Below are 19,845 nucleotides of genomic sequence, written 5' to 3'. Positions count from 1 at the left end.
ATCATGATGATTATTATGAATGATATCATAGGGTTCAAATGCAGAATGATTGCATGAACTTGGGAAAGAACTTTCAAGCCCTATGGGATAAATTGGGTGTTACAAGCGATGGAGTTTCAAAATTTAGCATGATTGAAGGAATTTTACAGTCTTATTTCAGGAGTTTTACGAAATTTATATTGCCAAGAGATTTTGGGTGGGAATATGTCAGATATGTGTCAGATGTGGCAAAATGGGGAAATATGTCAGATATGACCCTAGGACAGGACGGTGATTCATCAATTGACATGAGGTATGAACCAGAGGTGACGACCGATGAGATTCGATCTCAGTCAATGGATGGACCTGTCCTGACATCATTGGGGAAAGGGCTTATGCAAGGAGTCATCCAAAATGATTAATTTGATTTATTGATGAATATTGATGAATTAATTGAAATTGAATAATTGATTGAATTGTTGATTGATTGAATCTAATTGATTGAATTTAATTGAATAAATTTAACTGGATAAATTGAATTGAATAAATTAAATTGAATATATTGATCGTTTGATTGATGAAAATGCGGTCTCAAGAAAGAAGCTTTAATATCTTTGTGAGATATTATCAATGTGAAGACAACCTGAGAAAATTGAGCAAGGTGGTGAGTTTATATATAGATATATATGTGCGGTTACCATTGTATGATTTCCCCTTCAACAGAGCGGACACCTGAGGAGTCACCCATTTCATACTGACCCTTTGGCTCATCTGCAAATACTGATCTGTGAGATTGGATTGTGCAAAAGCCACAGGTGAGAGAGATTCTCTGGAAATCACCGTGTGAACAGGTGGAGAGATCCTTCCTGGAAGTACGAGTGAAGCTTTGGAGGAACCTGGAGCAAGCTACAACGCATCCAACGCTACTTTGATAAAAGGTGGAACAAACTCCAGTAGATTTTATTTATAGGACATATAGTACAGGTGTGTACAGGTGCATTCCAAAGCGCAGATCCTAGTAATCTACCTGGTACATTGAGTGAATATTGAGTGTTATTCACATACAGGCAAAATGGGAAATGGAGTCTGCAAGGGTAAACAAGGTCAGCTGGACTTGTCCCAAAGAGGTGCTTGCGTCAACCACATGTATCAGCAATATGGTCCACATTCACTTAAAGATTTGGAATCTTGGCATGAATGGACAAAAGGGAGAAAGAAGGAATTCCCCAAGGATGGCACGTTTGACAGGAACACATTGGAAACACTCAGAGAAGAATTAGAAGCAAGAGACAGACAGAAGTTGAAGGTGGATTGGAAACCATTTTATTACTGGGACATCGAGTCTAGAGACAGGGAGACCAAAACGAAAATGGGGGGTGTGAAGAAAGAAATGAAGCAGATACAACATAGGTTGGAAAAGGTATCCACTCAAATGCCTCTTGAAGTTAGCAATGGAAAGCGATCCCAGTCCAGATTGTACCCAGACGCAAGGTCATATGAGATAAATGAACTAGAAGAGGAAACTCCTCCACCCTATCGGCGAAATATTGTATATCAGCCACAGGAAGTACAGGTACCTGTACCTCTACCTGCCGAAGGGCCAGTACAGAGTGAAACGATTGGCTCTAGCCGACAGAAGACAGGTGAAAGCAGTGCCCCAGTTGAGGTAACTACCCCAGAGGGTGCAACTGGAGGACAGGAACCGACTCAAAGTGGGCAAGCAATACAACCAGCTGCAACAACTTCAACATACGTCCCATACCACCATACAAGGAGTAAGGGTTCTGTGATGAATGCCAATCTATCCAACGATCAATATGATCTGCCAATGAACATTCAAAACTTGACTCTCCCACAGGGAGGTTTTGAACAATGTGGCGTTATGAATTTCCCGCAACGGCAATTTCCAGGGGCAAATGAGGAACGCCCAGATTTGATGTATAGACCTTGGCAAATACACCAATTGAAGGCATTACAGAGTGGTATGCCATCAATCAAAACAGATCCACTTCAATTCGCAGAAGAGCTACGATTGATTGTGGAGACGCAATTGCCGACTGTAAGAGACATGGAAATACTCTTAAAGTGGGTAATTCCTAATACCACCACTTTGAAGACATTAATGAGTGAGGCAAACTGGGTACATGCAGTAAATGGAGAATTAGACATACCCACGGAGGCTAAAATGACACAGATAAATAAATTAATAGAGGCCATACAAAAATTGCCGCCCGTGACTGATTGGAATAAAGTGGTTACGTGCAAACAGAGAACAGGAGAGGATGCTAGTGATTATTTAGACAGATTGCGAGATGTTTTTAGACTATATTCGGGAATAGACCGGGCACAAATCGACAATGCCCTAAAACCCCTTTTTATTAATGGTCTGTTGCCGAAATTGAAGAGTGAAGTGGAAAGACAGTGTATTGCTTGGGAAGGCAAGCCGATGCAAGAAATATTGAATTATGCTTTGCATCATCAGCGAATTCAGGCCAGGAACAGTGCTATAAATGCCGAAAAATTGATGCAACTACAGACACAAGCCCTGATGACTACGAACCAACGCAATAGGTTTTCTATGCAACAACGTAACAATGCAACAGACAACAACTATGAATCAGGAGAAAACCAGAGGTCAGAATGGCAACCCAGAGACCCAGACATGCAACCCAGCAAGACAAGTCAACAAGTGGACATACCAGGTAACGACAGAAACCGGTGTTTCAATTGTAGGAAGATGGGACATTGGAAAAGGGCATGCCCATACCTCAACAGAAGACAATTTCGACAGAGAAACCAAGGACAGGGATACTACCAACTACCACCACCTCAGCCAACATATAGGGCCCCATTGAGGAACGCCCCAATTAAGGGAGGACCTCAGCAGAATAAATGGTCTGCAACGCCCTTCTGACTAGATCAGAATGACCAAGTGGCAGCACTTCCTTTAATTTCAAGGTCGGCGGCACAGGAACCAAATGTTAATCTGACAGTAGGCGGATGCAAGGCTCCTTTCTTAGTCGATACGGGGGCCACGCGTTCCACGTTGCGACGAGCAGACTTTCCCAATATACCATTGTCAAAACACTATACGACGGTGGTAGGAGTATCAGGGGTTCCCATACATACGCCTGTCACAAAGGAATTACGTGTCCAACTTGGCCCGTTGACTGCACAACATGCCTTTCCTGTGGCATCTGGCGTTCCAGTAAATTTGATGGGAAGAGATTTATTGTGCAAATTGAACTGTACTGTCATATGTAAGAAAAACGGAGTGTATCTAGAAATGCCAGAACATTCCCACGACTTCGTCATTGATATGCTACAAAGCGCAATAGAACCAAGAACACATCGATGGGAAATCAATGATACACAAATGGCAGAACTTTTGTACGATAGTTTTATGACATTGAAGGTTGCAATGCCCAAAGTACAGGAGTGGGTAGACAGCTACTTGATGGACTCTCTGAAATGGCAGACTGATCTTCACTGTACGACATGTCATGACCCTATAGGGAAGGAGGTGTCCTATGCAGAGAAGGTTTCTAGATACCTGGACACAAGGTATGATGTACATATAACATCACTGTGGGTAGGAGAACAGGGAATTGGCATGTCAGTGTCTTTGACGCCAGATCAACAACTCCTGTGGAATCAACCAGAAACAACAACCCCACACGTCACCTTAGCGGTGGCACAAGGATATGAAGCAAAAGATGTTGGAACAATGATTGCAACTTTGAAAGATTGCAAAAACATGAGATACATGGGAGAAATTCAACAAGCCCCACTTTATGACTTAGATGGAGAAGGATTTTGCTGGCAGCTTGTAGAGCAGGCGCTTTCTTCAACCTTCATCATGATTGATGAACCAATTAACACTAAAAATGTTGGGCTATACCTACTCAGCTCCGACACCAACGGGGATCCGGACCCACTCGATCAAATACCAACATGCTTGTGGACAACGCATCCGAATGATGTGGGACGGATCAAGAGTGTGGCACCGGTAAGGATCACAGTAGATGATTCTAAGCCACTGCCTAGAAAGCGCCAATATCCATTGAGACCAGAGGCAAAAGCTGGTATTGCACCAGTGATTCGATCATTGGCAGATCAGGGAGTTATAGTTCGCACCGTGAGCATGTGCAACACTCCTATTTTACCTGTGAAGAAGCCAGGCAAGACTACCTGGAGATTTGTACAGGATCTTCGAGCAATTAATGATTGTGTCATCCCAGCCTATCCGGTGGTCCCTAATCCCATCACTGTACTGTCAAGTATTCCAAGCAATACAAAGTTCTACTCCATGGTGGACTTATGTTCGGCGTTCTTTAGCGTACCCATTCATGAGGATTCGCGTTATTTGTTCGCGTTCACGTACGAAGGCTCACAGTTCACTTGGACTGTTCTACCACAAGGGTACACAGAGAGCCCAACTTTGTTTTCACGTGCTCTACATGAAGACCTCAGCGACATTGAGTTTCCTGGAGGCTCAGTGATGGTACAATATGTTGACGACCTTCTCATATGCTCGACTTCAAAGGAAGCATGTAAACAGGACACTGTTGTGCTACTGACAGCATTAGCAGACAAAGGCCACAAGGCCTCGAGAGATAAGTTGCAATTCTGTAAGGAAGAGGTGAAATACTTAGGACATATTCTGAAAGGAGATACGAGACGACTTTGCCCTGAACGTGTAAAGGCGATCAGGGCACTCCCAAAACCTACAACTGTCAAGCAGATGAAATCTTTCCTGGGGACAACAGGGTTTTGCCATCAGTGGATTGCTGATTATGCATCACTGACTCGCCCTCTGCTGGACATCAGCTTACCAAACAGTCCAATTCCTTTGAAATGGACCCCGGAGGCTGAACGAGCTTTTACGACATTGAAAGATACCTTAGCATCAGCTCCTGCTTTAGGACTGCCGGATTATGAAAAAAATTTCTTTCTCTACTCACATGAGAAAGGAGGATTTGCCCAATCGGTGTTGGCGCAAAAACATGGGGGAAAACTGCGCCCTATAGCGTATCACAGCACTCGATTGGATCCAGTAGCACGAGGGTTTCCACAGTGCTTGCGAGCAGTGGCAGCAGCATCGTATGCAGTAGAAGCCACAGCTACAATAGTCCTGGGGTGCCCCTTAATTCTCCTTGTTGAGCATGCCGTGGCGACGGTTTTGCTGAAGGCAGGAACACAGCACCTTTCAGCATCAAATGCTACAACGTATGAACTAGGATTGTTGGCACCGTCAAACCTCACCATTCAGCGTTGCCCAACGCTGAACCCAGCATCTATGTTGCCAACAGAGGAAGATGGTGAGCCCCATGATTGTGCAGAGGTATTGGCACATGCACTAGTGCCTCGCATTGACTTGAAGGACATTCCCATCCCAGACGCAGATCTGGTACTGTATGTTGACGGATCATCATCAAGAGCATTGGACGGTACACTACTGACGGGATATGCAGTATGCACAGATGCTGAGACATGGGAGAGTGGGAAATTACCAAACACTTACTCGGCTCAACAGGCAGAACTGTATGCATTAACTAGAGCCTGTCATTTAGCGGAAAGCCAGAGAGTAACCATTTATACAGACTCCAGGTATGCGCATGGGGTCGTTCATGATTATGGTGCTCTCTGGAAACAGAGAGGATTTTTGACATCTTCGGGAAGCCAAATAAAAAACGGGAGGTTGATTGCTAGCCTCTTGGAAGCAATCCTTCTACCATCGGCCATTGCAGTGGTAAAATGTGAGGCCCATACACAAGGAAGAGATGAGGTCTCACAGGGAAATGCAAGGGCGGATGAAGCAGCGAAGCTTGCGGCACATTTGGAACAAGACCCGGTGATCATACAGGGACCTGTAAGGGTTCCTGAAAATACCCCGACGCTGCAAGACATCAGCGCTATGCAAGAAGTGGTGGAAGACCGGGAAAAAGAGGTGTGGGTACAGACTGGATGCACATTTGACAAAGAATCTAAATTATGGACTACTCCTGATGGACGTGTTGTCGCCCCTCGCCAATTGTTGCCATGGATTGCTCGTCTGGCTCATGGAGTGAGTCATACAGGTAAAGGAGGAATGTGTGCATCAGTGTTAAAACAATGGTATGCACCTGGGTTTACACTTGTGGCAGAGCAATGTTGTGCTACATGTCAGGTGTGTCAGACGTATAATCCAGGCAAAGGTGACAAGACTACACCAGGAGCTCATCCCGCACCGTCAGGTCCGTTTGTACATTTACAGATGGATTTTATCCAAATGGAAAAGTGCGCTGGATTTCAGTTTGTCTTAGTGATTGTAGACATGTTTACAAAATGGGTAGAAGCTTACCCTTGTCGACATGCAGATGCCAAAACAGTGGTGAAGATTCTGTTGAAGGACTTCATATGTCGCTTTGGAGTTCCTTGCAGGATTTCTTCTGATCAGGGTACGCATTTCACAGCAGATGTTATTAAGGAATTGGGTAAGACAATGCAGATAAACCTTCATCTTCACTGTCCTTATCACCCCCAATCGGCGGGAGCAGTGGAACGACATAACGGAGTAATAAAGAACAAGCTGGCCAAAATCTGTGCGGACACTAACTTGAAATGGCCAGATGCCATTCCACTTGCACTCCTCGCAATGAGGGCTACTCCCAATAGGAGAACGGGATTATCCCCGCATGAAATCTTGATGGGGAGACCAATGCGGGTACCTCATTCACCTCCCCTGATGATCAAGGAGATGGATATTCACCAGATGGATGATTTGATGTACTCTTTCTGTATTGAATTGACCAAAATCGTGAAGATGTTTCATTCCCAGGTGAAGGAAGCTTTACCAGAACCTGCAGAGAATGAGTGTCATTCTTTTCAACCTGGAGATTATGTGTACATCAAAATTTTCAAACGAAAAACTGCGTTGACACCACGATGGTCAGGACCACATCAGGTGCTGTTGACAACGCATACTGCAGTAAAATGCCAAGGCAGACCAAGTTGGATTCATGCCTCTCATTGCAAGCGAGCACATGGTGCTAAAGTGGATGGCCCCACAGAAAATGAGGCTGCACCTAGCAGCCCAGCAGAACATTCAGTGGCGGATAAATGATACTCGTGATTTACATTCATTTGAATTACATTTTAACGCCCCTTGTAGTGATTGATTATTTCATCATGTAGTAGTCCTACTTGAGATAGTGACATTTATTTGCCTACATGACATACAATTACCTACTGATATTAGTACAGCATCAGTGATAATGTAGCACAATTACACTCATGATCAAGGGAGTTAGGTGGACCCCGGGATATAAGGGAATCAGGGAAAGGCAAATAATCAGATTTATGTTAAATAATAAGGAATTTTTAGGGATTTTCTTTCATTAACCCGCTAGGAAGTTTGTTAGTTACGATGTTGAATTTTATTGACATGTAATTATGTTATAGGTACGGACATATACAAGGGGTAGCTCACATGTTTTACAGATGGATACAGGTGGGACAAAGGGAAACACCTTATCAAGACAAGCCGACCAATCAAGGGAAACCAGAGACTTCTACTTCAGATACTCCTTGAAAATGGTGATATTTATCCTAGGAATGGGTTCTCTAGTAGTGGGGACTCTGTGTTGTATGGATTATTTTGGGGGTAATGAGGGAACAAAACGCAACACCAGCAAATGATATACAGATATATGATCATGCGGAACGACAAAAGCAGAAGAGAAGTTTGATGAAGGATAAAGACACACCTTTAGAACCCGATGGATTACACGGGATTAATACTTTTTTACATTTAGCCCATACAAGGGCTGCTATAGCAAATGAAAGTAATTGTTGGATATGTACACAAATGCCGCATTCTAGTGAGATCGGAGTACCATTGGAGGCAGTTCCTTTTGGTTGGGCAGAGTTATGTAGCCGTTTCCCAGACACCCTGATAGCAGCAGATTTTGAAGGCTCAATGTCAGGGAAAATAGGATGGCAAAGAGGAGGATATAATTGTTACCAATTTGAGGACAGTTATAGACCTACATATGATAAGAACAAAATGCCCTCTTACATGACTATTCAACAACAAACGAAAGGATTAATGTGTATCACCAGACGCCAAACGCCTAGGCATGACAAGTTTATGGGAACCTCCAAATGCCGCGGTTATGGTCGCGAAGAAGGCTGGATGAGAATGCCTGTCCCACTAGGACCAAATGGCACGAAGGGTTTAACTTTGTATTGGGAAGGCACTTGGGGAATGGATAGCACATGGACATATAATAATACATATTTTATATGTGGACACAAGGCATATCCGTATCTTCCGTCGGGATGGTTTGGAACATGTTTTCTGGGGTTTGTGCTTCCACACATGCGCCTGTTAACAAAGTCACCAACGCATATCCTGCATTCTAGGCAGAAAAGAACTATTAGCATGGGGGAATGGATTGGAATGGTAATATTTCCATTTTATGGAACCTGGAAGGCAGGGCGAGAACTCAGGCACATGGCATTGGCTATGGAGAAGTTGGCAAATAAAACAGCAAGTGGATTGGAAAAACTTACAAGAGAGCTGGCAGCAACAAGAACGATGGCATTACAAAATCGTATGGCATTAGATATGCTGTTAGCAGAAAAAGGAGGTACATGTGCAGTCATTGGTACAGATTGCTGTACGTACATACCTGATGAGTCAGAAGAAATTTATAACATAGCCGATACAATCAGACAAGAGGGAGCAAGATACCACGATTATATAAAAGGGGGTGCCTTTGCATGGTTGGGAAACACATTTGGAGGGGTGGTAGCTAAGATACTCCAATATTTGTTTGTTGGTTTAGTAGTTATATAGGCAATTGTTTTAGTGGTGGCTTGCTTGAAAGCCTTAGTGACGGTGTGTTTGAATAAGGTAACCAACAACACGATGATAACGCATGAAGTGACAAATGAGGAAAGAAATGTGGAACCAGAAAAGGAAGACTTTTATGGCGACATAAATAATGAGATTAAAAGATTAAATCAAGTGATGTTGCAAATGAATACAGTAGAATTAAGATAATGGCATAACGACAATGTTATGAGTTGTGTCAATTACAATATCAGTGAACTCATATCACCACGAGTGACACACTGTTAGGAAAAAAAAAAAAAAAAAAAAAAAAAAAGAGGGAAAAGAAAAAAAGTGGAGAGGAATTATGGTAATAATACATTATGCTTAATTTGTTGGTTTGGGAAAATTGTTGTTCCCGTTTGTGATTGTAATCATATACAATTTATTTTCTTAGAGTAGTGCTAAAATACCTGCATGAGTTAATTTTTGAACTATATTAACCTGAAAGCAATTGTGGATGCTATTCTTAGTTTAGTAATAAAATACATACCTGATTGAATATTATTTGTGTGACGCATATAAATGAATATAACTTTTTGTGTTAAGGAAAAACAACAAATTGTTGAATGTGAAACTGTCGGAAGATATACATGATTATGCTGATTTCATGGTAAGATGTACCCTATCTGATTCAGTGTGTGCGGAAAGCAGATTCAGATGTGACTGAGCATAAGGATAAGACGAGATCACATTTTGAAGGGAGTGCTAACGGAATTGGGAAGAAGTTCGAGAAAGAAAATTTGTGGCTAAAAAATGAAGTTAATCATGGCATACACCCTCTTTCTCAAAGAATGATGAAGACATTCTCCCGTGTAACTTGGAGATGAATGCTTACCTTCACCAAGGAAATTTATGTGACCATTTGCCTGGATCACACTGCAACATATGAAAGAAAGGCGATCACTTACTCTTGTTCGAAGGCTTCGAACATTCATCACATCAGAAGTTGCAGGACAACGACATTTTACCCGCAACCTCTGTGAAATGCGGGGACATATGTTAGTACTTCACCAACTTCCGGGGAGCCAGCATGGAGCTGCAAACCAATGGCTGTGCCTTTTCACAACAGCTGTGCGCGATTCTGCGGGCCACTCCTGGTATGGACCATGGATGACCTGAACACCATGGTCCCAACATCATTGTGGATGCATCCGGCATCCCTGTTCCACATCTTGCTGGCCAATCAACGTCACACCAATACTTGCTGCCCACTCACAATGAGGGAGGAGGCAAGTCGACTACAACTGGGTGAAGGCCTTGTTCAGGAATTACAATTGTTTACAGCAAAAAGTGGCAAGAATGCTACAAGGAGAGCAGGGTCAGTCTATGACTCCGCAATGTTACCACAACAGCGAAATCCTACACGAAGTAGTGCAGGAGCTATGAAGACATTAGGAGAAAATGTTTCATACCTGGATTCAAACACAAGTGATCAGCCCTTCCTTTCAAACAAAGTCAACATTTGTGTGGAGGCAAACGTTTTTGCCAGATGGTGCAGATGCTTTACAAAACTTGAAAATGAAGTGAAATTGTTGTATCTTGGTGATGGTGAAGTGTTGTTTTGAAAATATATTTGTGATGCAAATGCAATAGATTGAACAATATGGAAGGAGTCAATGACCAATGAAATGTTTTGTGATTCTTGCAGGATGACGGTGTATGCCTAAGGGAATTTGATTACCAAAGTTATGATTATTTACTTATACTTGTAATGATGTTTACTTGCAGTGATTGATTATTTACTTATACTTGTAATGATGTTTACTTGTAGTGATTGACTGTTTACTTATATTGATGTTTAGATTAATGGTTAATATAAACAAAAACAAAAAGATGAGGGAATTGTGGAAGTGTAACTCAGTGTAACTTATTGATTGGCACTGGTAACTCATTGATTAAAGACTGGTAACGATTTCGTAAATGGATGCCAAGAATGTGCACGAACATGGTAATCTCTTGTCCACCTGGTCACAGCCCCAGGCTGGAGCACTCCCCTATCGTTTGGTAAACGGAACTCGCAGCAGGAGGGGAGCGAGCTGATGCCAGGACTCGGTGCATGCATGACCTCTGGGCATTAGCGGAGAAAGGATTAGCGCGACAAGGCCGATAAAAACCAGAGCAAACGATGAGTCAGGAGACTTGTGACCAGAAGCTCTGACCTACGGAACGGAACGGAACCCTGTGAGCAGCGCTGAGAGAGGACCGGCCGAAGAAGAAGAACCAACGACTTGAATTAACAATCCGTTTAGCTATTGTAGTGATTATTGAATTGAAACAAGTGACTTACCAAATGATAATAAATCCTTACTTTATAAAGCTGTTTCGGTCATATTGGAGTCTCCTGAGTCTTAACACATTCTCCAACAGGTGCATGACGAGGTAAAACGGGTCGAGAAGTGCTGGTTGAGCGAGGCGGAGCAAAGCGCGGGTAAAATGACCAGGGTAGACATCGCGACCCGGGGTATGGAAAAGCCGGCGACTGCTGAGGTAGACGGAATTTTATTAAAGCCAACGGTCGTCGAGGTGAACAAAGAAATAATGCGTATAGTTGAAATTGAAAAGACGACGGAGGTAGCCCGGGAATTGGAGGAAGGAATGGATAATGTGCAAAGTCCCTGCTCACATCACGATGCTGTGCTTAATAACCCCAATAAAGATTTGCAGGTGTTGGAGCAGGGAGGAAGAAGAACCCCGAAGGTGAGACGGGCTGTATATGGTGCTAATAGGTTTTTCGGCAGAGTGTTTGGCGCGAAGAGAATTGTCGCGCGATTGAGGTCGATATGGCACCCGGGCGTTTGTGGAAGGTCCGTGGGGCGTGGTGTGAGAGAGAATGGCACTCGTGTGAGGAAAAAGTGTGCGTCGGCGAGTGAGTGTGTTATAAAGTGTGGCAGTAAAACCGTGTGCGAGCGGGAATTCACGTCGGAGTGTACGGAGTGTGACACAGAGAGTGAGAGCGATACGGAGTGTACGTGCGAGGGTGAGAGTGACCCAGAGAATGAGTTGGTGGAGGAGCGGGTGCGAGAATGCATGCTTGGAATGGTTGAGAGTGTACGAGAACGCACACCTGAGCTGGTTGTGGCGCGGGTGTGGGAGAGCCCATTGAAGCGCGTGAGTGGGTGGATGCAAGAGTGCACCCCCATGAGTGGTACGGAGTACGTACCGAGGGAGAGTGCGCAAGATGGTGCGCGAGGTGTGTTAAGAAAGTGTGCGAACGGCAAGTGTGCGCGAGAGGTGTGGTGTGTAACAGGGAGTGCGGTGGTGGAATGGACGGAGTGTGTGGGATGCACTGGAGGTGCCGAGACGCCGGGTTTTGTGAGTGTGAAAAGGGTCGCGTATGCGTGCGAGCATGCGAGTAAGGCATCGACGTTAAACGGGGCAGCGTTTAGGGCGACGGATAGCCGATGCGAGCACACGGAGCGTGGTGCGCTTTGTTGGATGCGAGGCCTGGCGCGGGTCGGTGCTGCGTCGCTTCTCTTCGAAGCGTGGTTGTATATATATATATATATATATATATATATATATATATATATATATACAGACTTGGCATTTAATATGGAATATGTTTTTTGTGGGGGTGAACTTACTTTTCAAGATGACTTAGAACCAAAAGTTCATTGGAATTATGTTGAAATTATTCTAGATTTTGTTAATGTGACCTTTAAAAGAAACAAAAACCACATTTGACATTTCGAAACAAATAAATTGATCCTTGAAAGTGATGTAAACTGATATCGAACTCAATTCATGGACATTACTGTGTAAAACTTCTGTACGTTTTCCAGAAGTATCTCTATATTTTGCACATTAGCCAAAAAAAATTTCAACAAAAACAAAAGCTAAATCATGACTGGGATTACGGACAGTAAAATTACAGTTCAGTACTTCGTGTAACCGCCACGAGCATTCACGAGAGCACGTACACATCGAGGCATGCTGTTCACGAGATTTGCCAAGGTTTGGACAGGAATCGCTTGCCATGCAGTGACAATAGTCTGCTGCAATTCACGCACAGAGGTGCTGCTGGTCCAAGTTGTCGATTTGACGCATTAATTCTGCCCACAAGTTCTCTATCCGATTCATATCTGGGGACATGGCAGGCCACTCCATATGCTCTGCACCACGGTCAGCAAGAAAGTGTTGGATCATGCGAGCATGATGAGGCCGTGCATTGTCATCTTGGAAGACAAAGTTTCCTCGAAAGGCTGCATGAGCAAATGGAAGCAATGTTTCTTCCAGAATGACCCTGTACTTGAACTGTTTCAGGTTTCCATTCAGAACAACCAGGTCAGTTTTGCCCCCTGCATGAAAAGCAGCCCAAACGGTCACCCCCACCACCTCCAGCTTGGCCTCTTGGCACTGTACAATCTTCGTTGTGGGCTTCATGCACTTGTCTGTGCACTCGGACGCGGCCATCTTGACGAAAGACCAGAAATCTAGACTCGTCACTGAAGGTCACGTGATTCCAGTGATTCCAGTGATTCCAGGCTGCCATTGACGGTGCTCTCTGGCCCACTGCAATCGGCGCTGGCTGTGTTGTCTGGTCAGGCGTGGCTTTCTCAGGGGACGCCTGGCACGATAGCCTGCTTGAACCAGTCGTTGGTTGACTAGCCTTCTGGATACAGGCACATTTGTCAGTTGCTGCCACTCAGCCCTAGCCGATTATCTGACTTGGTACGGCCATTGCAGACTAACCGGTGCAGCTGGCGATCATCTCTCCTTGTGGTTCTTCGTGGACGTCCTGGCCTCGGTATTGGAGTAGGGACACCCCTCTGAGCATTTCGTTTCAGGATCTTTGACACCTGACCTTGAGTGATGCCATACTGCCGAGCAATAGCATGCTGTTTCATGCCGGAATTTCGTAAAGCCACCACTCCATGACGAACAGCATTGTCGAGTTGACGGACCATCTCCAGAGGAAGCGGCAATAACTTTTGGAGACGTGCAGCATTTGTTTTCCACTAATACAGAACGCAACAACCCTTATATACCCGACTGTGTAGCCAATCATCAAATGTACCTGTCCGTACATTTTGTCACGCTACCTGTGATATAATCCTGTTGTTGACTTCTTGCTGCGACAGACAATCAGTGACCTGGGTCTTTTAACAAATAAATCACCAAAGTGTAAAAGAAACTCACCAGATTGATATACTGAGTTAAGAAAGTAAACCCAAGTCAAGAAAAAAAATATATTCCATATTAAATGCCAAGTCTGTCTATATATATATTGTTGCGGTTTTGAGAACCCACACTCTTGTAAATATTACATCATTAAAGGTTAAAGGTAGCAAACCATAGTTAGGCCACAAGCAACACGTAGGTCACCATAGGACTTCAGTTATTTCATTAGTTTGTGTGTAGATAAAGCCATGTTTCCAATAGTTGAATCTGCGTTGTGTCAATCAAATAAGGAGTAGGCCCCATTCCATCCATTTTGGCAGCCTCCCTGTCCAAGCGACGCCATTAAGCGCGCCCTCCTGTCTGTGCCCCATGGCCCTCCCAATTTGGTACACTCCTCGGCCAGCAGTAGCAGCCTTCGCTGCCCGTGAGATTTCTCAACACCGCCATAAGCCACGAGGTGAGGCCCGGAAAAAGGGGGCGGAGCACAAGAATGGAGGTGTGGCCACGTCAACCCACCATCAGGGCGGGGCCAGTAAGCGATGACCAGCCAACCAGGGCTGAAGTAAGATCGCCTGATAGGCGTGGCTTTTGGGCTGGCGGAGCGATTGCTTGCTTGAGTTATAAATGCGCGAACGCAAAGCCCTTTTACAGGACTTTTTGGGAGAGAGCGCATTGAAAGGACTTATGAGAAAGAGTGGTATTGACAGGACTTACCGGAGGTCTGCAGCGTTGGCATTGTTATAGGACTTGAGTTATAAACCGGAGTGTTGAACCAAAGAACTTGAGGGGGAGAGCGCAGCTGAAAGGACTCGTATGAGAAACGCGCATTGTTAGCACCTATTCTGATTACATACGCAGCCGCCAGTGTAACTGCCAGAGCCCAGTCCTACCATTCGCCCGCATTATAATTGTCCGCTCGCGCCAACGCCGCGTGGAGCCTGCTTGCTGTTCTTCATCCATCTGCTCGGTACGAGTCGGGGACCGGACGAGGTGGACGCCATCGCCGGACCCTCAACCGATCATCTCCATCCCCGCGTGAGTCTGTGTCTGCGACCGAGTCAGAGAGCGAACGGGCCCGAGTCCAGGGAATAAGATAAGACTGTTTAAGGCTGCCCTGTGTGCTTCTTCTTCCTCTTTCTATCTTGTACACTTCTTTCGTTTCCTCTTCTTTCTGTAAATTGTAATAAATTGCTTTGTTCTTCCTATTTTCTTGGTTTCCTCTCCATCCGATCGCATTAGTCTTTCCTCCATTGGGTAAACGTGGCATGATCAGAACCGCCATAATCGGGTTTAGTCCTTGTTAACGGCCCGAATCGCGGCTCGCTTTGCTCGGCGTGTCCACTAATGCCGTGGTTCGGGCGGGAGTTATTTCCTTGCTTCACGGTCGGTGTTAGTACTTAGGTATTAGGACTAAGTCGACCAATAACCCTACCTAATACCAAACGGAAGGAACGTATGACTTCCAGGACTCGCGTCGGCCAGATAAAAGGACAAGGGGATTAACTCCCCCTTGATAAGGGGAGAGCCGACGACCGAGATCCGTAACAATATATATATCTATATATATCTATATATCTATATATACTGAAACGCAAAAGAAACTTACCACCTTTGAAACCTTTAAATATCAACAATAACACTGCATGTAGTAAATGTGTGAACTTATTTGTGGACAATAGTGTCCTCACTGTCAGACAAAACGGTCATGGATGGTCACTTGAACCTTCAATGGTCACTTCATAGCACAGCTGTTGAACAGCCGTTTTGACTGTCAGTGATTAGCCAAGGGGTACGGGATGATTTTAATGAGCTGCACGTGATGTCTTGATATTGGCTTTAAAAAGGCCAGTGCAAAATGGACATTTTGACCAAAAAATTTGACCATTTTGACCAACTTCAAAAAGACCGAAAACGCAAAAGAAACTTATCACTTGTTTGAAATGTAATAAAATTGTAACAGTTCAAAATAAAACAAACCAACAATTGCTAATTGAAACATTGGCATTTTATTGATGACATGTCAAGTTTTTGACCAAGATACACCATCTCATCAGTTTGTTCTACAGTACAGAACAGCACAGGGTGCAATGTCAGTCCCCTTTCAATAGCGTGTGTGGCCACCATTGTTTTGGATACAGGCAGTGCATCGTCGGCGTATACTGCCTACCAGTCTTTGGATGGATTGCTGCTGGATTCTGTCCCACTCAGTCCTCAATGTCTAAAGCAGCTCTGCCCATGTCCTGGCCCTGCCAACTACGCATCTCCCAAGCTCATCCCACAGGTGCTCTATGGGATTCAGGTCAGGGGAGAACGCAGGCCACTGCATGGTGTTGATGTTCTCGCCTTGGAGAAATGCAGTGATAAAGCGAGCAGCATGGGGACGAGCGTTGTCATGCTGAAAGGTTCTCAGTTCTGGGTGGTCTAGCAGGAATGGCAGCAGCTGAGGTCGCAGGATGTTATCCACATACCGCTGGGTGTTAAGATTCCCATCCACAACCACCAGTGGCGTCCTGTACCGGCCTGATATGGCGGCCCACACCATCACACTTGGGCCACCCCACCTGTTGGCTTGACGCACGCAACAATCGGCATATCGCTCGCCAGTTCTTCTCCAGACACGCTCACGCCCATCAGGACTGTCCACACAGAACCTTGACTCATCGCTGAAAGCGACCTTGTTCCACTGCGCCAAGGTCCACCGCTGATGCTGCTGGCACCATCTCTGTCAGTTGCGGCGATGGGCAGCCATCATCACAGGGCCTCTGTATGGTCTTCTGGCAGTCAGACCATAGTCATGCAGTCGTCTTCGTGCAGTATCATTGGAGATCCGTGGTTTGCATGCCCCGGAGTTTCTGCCGCAGTGCGGGATGCTGGACGGAATCGATCCCGCAGGTGACTTCGGACCATCTGCCTGTCCTGCCTTGCAGTGGTGACTCTTGGCCTCCCTGATCGAGGTCTGTCATCTGCAGAGTTGTGGAGGGTGTCTCTGTCCACCAGGGCCGATATCGTCTGGTGTGAACAGCCAAGGCGACGTGCCACCTCACGGTAGCTCAGTCCGCCTTGCAGCATGCCCAGGGCACGCTGCCGTTTATCCCTTGACAATCGTGGCATGTTGATTGAAATGCCCATTTTGTACTGGCCTTTTTAAAGCCAATATCAAGACATCACGTGCAGCTCATTAACATCATCCCATACCCCTTGGCTAATCACTGACAGTCAAAACGGCTGTTCAACAGCTGTGCTATGAAGTGACCATTGAAGGTTCAAGTGACCATCCGTGACTGTTTTGTCTGACAGTGAGGACACTACGTGCCACAGTTTTAAATTCCAACTTCTTTCCTGGAAGTCCTGGCAGTGTCCATATGTTTTATACCTCTCCCACCGCCCCCTTCCCACGCCCCCCCCCCCCCAAAGCCCTCGCCCTCTCTCAGATCTCTCGATGTCTCCATGTCTCTCGGTCCCTGCTCTCAAATGTTGTGTTTGTGTCCTTCCCCCTCTCTCCCCATCTTGTCTACCGCTCCCTATGTTATATGTTTTATGTGTCGGTTTGTCTTTCTGTGTGATTAATGTTCGCTCTTTCACGAGCCTCGATCTTGTATGCAAAAAAAAAACAAAAAAAAAACAAAAAACTATTGTCCACAAATAAGTTCACACATTTACTACACGCAGTGTTATTGTTGATATTTAAAGGTTTCAAAGGTGGTAAGTTTCTTTTGCGTTTCAGTATATATATATATATACTGTTAACCGAACCGTTAACAATGACTAGACCCGATTCTGAACGTTGGCCAAATCGTGCCACAGATATTCAATTTGGAAAAGACAAAGACGACACGGATGTGACGAAGAAGAAGACAAAAAGGGTTTGAAATACGAATATGATTTATTTGCTATTTACAACCAAAAGAAACCAAGGAGAAGGAAAGATAATAAAATAAAGACAGAAGGAATCAAGGAGACACAGTGCAATGCTAGCTTACCTACAGTCTTAATTAACCCAGGACAGAACAAACAAAAGACAGACTCACGCGGGGAATTGCAGAGTGGATTGGCTGGAAGGAGGCATGGGAAGGCCCAGGCCACTGCAGGCATCGAGGTCCCGCTCCAGGAGTCCACCCGCGTTCTTGGCGGGAGAGCCTTGGTGTGCAGCGGCGCGTATCGTTCACCGCGAGCGGATGGGCGCGTCGTGCTGGACTCCGGGCTCTTCAGCTCCACTTCAATGCCACTTAACGCCACACTCAACTCGTCCTCCTCCAACGCCACTCTCTTTCTTCATCAACCCTTCCTCCTTCAGCAGCAACGGTACTTTTTGCCACTAACCACCAACCCCTCTCTCAAAAGGCTTGCTGTCTCTTCTTTTAGCCACCAACAACCAACTACTAACCACCGTCCTGACGCATGCGCACGCACTTTTTATATCGCCCCCTGGCGATCAAGCCGCCGGCTGCTAGGACACGCCCATCGGTGAGCTCGCCCCGGCCCTGATTGGTCGCGAAGGCTCACCGACCCCGCCCTTAGAGGGGGCGTTGGCTAGACCACGCCTTGTCCCTGGCACTGGGCCGACTCTTCCCACCTTTGGCTCCGAGACGACCTCGTGGCTAATGAAGTCTTGGAGCGAAAACAACAACCCACAGCTGCAGCAGAATTCAGCAAACCGCTCAATGCAGTTGGCAATTGAGGAAAGGGGAATGTGCAGGGAATCTACCTTGTCTGAATTCGATGCAATGGAGTATTAATTAATGGAAGACAAATCCTTAGCCTAATACACAGAATAGGGATATAACTACCAACAAGGAGGAAATCTATGATTGGCTAAACGTGATTGTTTATGACCTAATTACGGGACGCACTTTGACCTTTATACACAACTGGAGGAAGGAGGGTGATATTTTTACAACAATTTACACAACAATAAAAGAAACACAATTCTCATATCCACAACACTGCACCCTCCCCCTCTTAGGCACGTCCCGGGCCTATTACTTTTACATTTAGTGTGGCACGTAGGTGTAGTTCCCTCTACATTTAACCTGACCCTGAGTGCGACAGTTTTAAAACATAAATAAATATGTCCCGCTGCTCCATTGCACCCTGCCTAACAGATTCACGCCCACAACTAACCGAATTGCGGAATGGTCTTCAAACTAAAACACTTATGGTGGGGGCGCATTATTTACAATGACGCTATTTTATTTACAAAACTAACCCAGGACCTGTGATTGTTCTTTTTGGGGGGGGGGGGGGAGACAGTCTGCTCTGCATCGACGCACCATGAAGCACCCAAAAACGCACCAATACACCCTCAAGCACCAATCAGTGCACAGTCATCACTGTTCAATAAAAATAAAAACAACAAACCCTGGTGCTGGTCTTCCTCTTCGGCTCCCTCTGCTGGCTATTGTTATCTTCCTGATGTCATCTTCTTTGCTGGCAGCCTATTTGTCCTAAAATAAAATGCACCAAACGTGTCCGTTTTTATTTATGGCCCACAGGGCCGACTATGTGTAGTTCACCTGTGGGGCATCGGTGCCCTGTGACCAAGGTCCGCCAGCAAGATCTCGGGCCTTCATGGCCGGTTCCAGCAGAGGGGCCATGCCCCAACCCATGGGGTCCATAAGTGGTGCTCAGCCACAGACATGTGGTCCATAAGGTGGTGCATCGATGCAGACAGCTGGTTCCGGGAGTTTCGGGTGCACAATGGCGGACCCATGCATGCTCCCTTCGGCGCCCAGTGGCGCACAGTCCTCATGTGGGAGACAAAGGGGGGGGGGGGGGGGAAGACAGATGAGCGAGGGGTAAGGTCTCAAGGGTACACATCAAACAAGGCAATGCAAGGCGAGGTGCGTATGGAGACGGAGCGGAGA

The 19,845-nt window shown here is 45.5% G+C and overlaps 1 long non-coding RNA gene across 1 annotated transcript; it reads left to right on the top strand.

Annotated features, from left to right (window-relative positions):
• The first annotated feature begins 539 nt into the window (after positions 1-539).
• Positions 540-11,176, top strand: LOC137412329 (uncharacterized). Its single transcript, XR_010981474.2, has 2 exons — positions 540-917; positions 7,462-11,176. It is a non-coding gene; the product is annotated as an uncharacterized LOC137412329 (long non-coding RNA).
• The last annotated feature ends 8,669 nt before the right edge of the window (positions 11,177-19,845 follow it).

This window comes from Myxine glutinosa, chromosome 8 (assembly GCF_964187855.1).
Source record: "Myxine glutinosa chromosome 8, kmMyxGlut1.1, whole genome shotgun sequence".
Lineage (NCBI taxonomy): Eukaryota > Metazoa > Chordata > Myxini > Myxiniformes > Myxinidae > Myxine > Myxine glutinosa.
The sequence above is the reverse complement of the archived record's forward strand: the minus strand, read 5'-3'. Positions and strand labels throughout refer to the sequence as shown.